General features: G+C 34.8%; 1 protein-coding gene across 1 annotated transcript in view; it reads right to left on the bottom strand.

Moving 5' to 3' along the window:
* Window positions 1-3,667, bottom strand: part of LOC119412791 (cadherin-22) — a 164,539-nt gene that overhangs the window by 157,829 nt on the left and 3,043 nt on the right. The gene's annotated exons all lie outside the window — the stretch shown is intronic.

The following is a 3,667-nucleotide window of genomic DNA, read 5'->3' as shown; positions in this document are numbered from 1 at the left end:
TGTATATATATATATATATATATATATATATATATATATATATATATATATATATATATATATATATATGTGTGTGTGTGCACACACAAAGCTTGCCAGAGCAGTCTGTGAAATAGAAACAAAGTCTCTGAGACACAAGCCACTTGACTTCTCATTTCCTACACTGTGTTCAGATGAAGTTGAATAATCTATCAAAATGAGCTTATCTTATCTCCAGGGAAAGTAATTGGGGTCAGGTAGTGTAGTGCAGTCAACATTTCCACTTCGGCAGATGTCCCTACTTTTTTCTCACTTCAGGCACTATCAGACTCTGGAAAACAATGTAGAAAATATTGTTCCTGAGGTCAAACACATTAACAGAGAGAGGATCTACTATACAATCTGCACGGGCACAAATTGTTTGGGCTTTAGGGATGCCACATTGTATTCTGATTAAATGTGCTCTTATGGCTGTACCTATTTCCATCTTGTAGATGATGATTTAGATTGCAGGTCATGCTGCTCCTGTTCCTGTAGGTAGTGTAAAATGAAAGAAAATTTGCATTCAGCATCAGCAGATGTTGTCATATACTGTACTTAAATTCTCTTAATCACCCTGCAGAGCCATGCAAACACGTTTTGCATGTGTAAATCAAAGAATGATACATTTTGTCCTTCAAAACCAAAAAGAAAAGCTTTCTACTGTTCTCCAGGTTGGAATAAATTGTTTCTCATTTATATCACTGGCTATTGCATATACTCATTGAAGTCAGATGTCTAACTAAGGAAAAATAAATAAATAAATAACCACATTTACATACGTGCAGTCGGTATCGATCCACTAAGATCTGAGATATGCACTCAGCAGATTCTGAATCACCATCATTAACATTAATGGCATAACATGCCAGTTTTAGAGACATGCCGGTAAAAGCACCACAAGTAAGTTTATAGCACACTTAATTATTTTTTTTAGCTTTTTTGCACATAACACAAACTACCATAGGGATTATAATTTCTTGTGTAAAGTATTTTTTGAAGTGCTGAATTTATTATTTCTGCACATGCTTTAGAATGAAAATTTGCAGTTTTATTAGTTTTTATGATTTTTTTTTTTTTACCTTTGAAGTTGATTTTCTCAACATACCCCCATAAAAATTTTAATATGTTATGGATCCTATCTTCCTTTAAAGCATCAAGAAATCAAATTAATCCCTACTATGAGAGAATTAGAGTTTATGGTTAAGCCGATGGAGGTGAACCATGTCTGTAATTGCCACATAATACTGAAGCATGACTTGTTGGAAGTGAAATGTGAAAACTGCTTTGCCATCATTTTCTTTCTCATATATGTGATTTCATGCAAATCTTCAGAAAAACCCTTGGAAAACTGGTAATGGCTTAGACTGTATAATGACTTTTTATGCCACATTTCACTAATAGGCGATGGCAACCACCTTTTTTGCCTGAACACCACATCAAAGGTTTAAAATTTTAAATTTACTAAAATATTTTGTGATTTATAAAAGTATTTGTCTAAGAGTTCAAAAGTGTAACAAATAATTAAATATAAATCTTGACAACCAAGGATAGATTATATTTTTCCTAAGTGATATTTATTAATATGACTCCACTTGAGTTTGACACTTCCTTTGTAAAATGTGTTTCCCAGTATTTAGTTAAATGTGAATGAGTTGTGACTTTAAAATTTTCAGTTTTATAAAAAAAAAATTGTGTTGGAGGGGATAAAGTTACACTAACATGTATGCTATACTCCCAAATCTACTTTGCTGATGAACTTAACAATTGTCAAGGCAACATTTCTAAGTTATTTCATCAGAACATAGTGCATTGATTACAAAATCAAACAAAGACTGCCAATTATATTCTGTAAAAGATTTTGTTTAAAAAAATGTTGTCTTGGATTTTAGGTAAGATCAGACCAAGGAATGCAGACAAACATGAAGGCACTCAAAACAAAACTTATATAAAAAAAAAAAAGACTGGTATAGCAGGGCAGCACGGTGGCGCAACTGGTAGAGCTGCTGCCTCTCAGCGAGCAGGTCCCTGGTTCAAACCCCGGTCCAGGGGCCTTTCTGGGTGGAGTTTGCATGTTCTCTCCGTGCATGCGTGGGTTTTCTCCGGGTACTCCGGTTTCCTCCCACAGACCAAAAACATGCATGTTAGGCTGATTGGTAACTCTAAATTGTCCCTAGGTGTGAGTGAGAGAGTGAATGGTTGTTTGTCTTGTTTGTCTCTATGTGGCCCTGTGATGGACCTGCGACCTGTCCAGGGTGTACCCCGCCCCTCGCACAGTGATTGCTGGACATGGGCACCAGCGACCCCCGTGACCCAAAATGGAACAAACGGGTAAAGAAAATGGATGGATGGATGGACTGGTATAGCAGCAACATTACACCATACATTTACACAAGACACCACAGAGCACAACTAGACTAGGCATGGAAAACAAAATGACAGACTATAGAGCAGTGAGGACTGAACAACTATATGGGCTGAGAAACAGAGACAGTGGAGATACTTGGGCTTAATGACAACCAGGAACAGGTCACAGTGGGCGAGGCGGAAGTCTGTGAAGAGAAATGACAGGAAAAGTGATGACAACACAGAAAAAAAAAAAAATAGAAAGGAACATAACTAAACATAAAGATTAAAAAAGGCAATAAAGTGAAAACATAACTAAAAAAAAGGCTAAGAAACAGTAACATGTATTTTAAATACAGAAAAAAAAAACCGATGATAGCATGTAGATTATAAAAAAAAATAAGAAAACTTTAATTGTTTATAGAAACTTTTTTTTTCAATCTGTCTAATTTGACAAAAAAAAAATCAAATACTACAATTACTCTATTATCTTTTTTCTTCTTCAGACTGCAACTATACTATTTCTACAAAAAACACATAAAAACCAGCTGAGCGATGGACTGTACAATAAAAGTTACCGTAATAAAAACTGATCTTTTTAGTCTTTTGCTTCTAGTTTGAAACCAGAATTCTAAGATTGCCAAACAAAAAAAAAAGTATTGTTGAAAATCCTCAAAAAAGAGATCATCATAAAGTAATCTGACCGTAAAAAATATGTAATATTTAGTCTACAATTGTGGATGAGATTAATATCTATATCAGCAGTGAATTATTCAGAACTAAATGTTTGTTTACTCCAATGATAGTTAGTCATATGAGCTGGACCAATCAATACTGTCTGAAAAACAAACAAACAAACATAAAATTAGATAAATCTCAGTAGTTTTATGTTAAAGAAATATTGTAAATAAAGTTCAGCTAAAGAATAAAAGACAATGAAGAAAACCGTAGCTAAATGTGCAATACATCGCTCTCTTTCTCTCTCCCTCTCAAAAAAAAAAAAAAAAAAAATCATGTTAAAGCGTTTTAGTCAGTACCAAACAAACAAACAAACAAACAAACAAAAAAAGGAAGAAGAAAAAAAAAGAGTCTCTCTCCATCTCTGCTCTGGTCAGCATGTCAGGTTGCTTGCTCGTGTCAGGCTGTCGGGTGGCAGTGAACCTGTGAATGACTGATCACCAGACGGAGTGCAAAGAGAGGTGATGCCAAAACATCTCTGTGAAAAAGGCAGTGGTTGTGCACGTCAATCAAAGCTGGCTGTGATCTTTTGTCAAATCAAACAGTTACACCAACAAAACTGGAA

Source organism: Nematolebias whitei, chromosome 7 (assembly GCF_014905685.2).
Source record: "Nematolebias whitei isolate Nwh7 chromosome 7, NemWhi1, whole genome shotgun sequence".
Taxonomy (NCBI): domain Eukaryota; kingdom Metazoa; phylum Chordata; class Actinopteri; order Cyprinodontiformes; family Rivulidae; genus Nematolebias; species Nematolebias whitei.
Note: the sequence above shows the minus strand (reverse complement) of the source record. Positions and strands in the feature narration are given on the sequence as shown.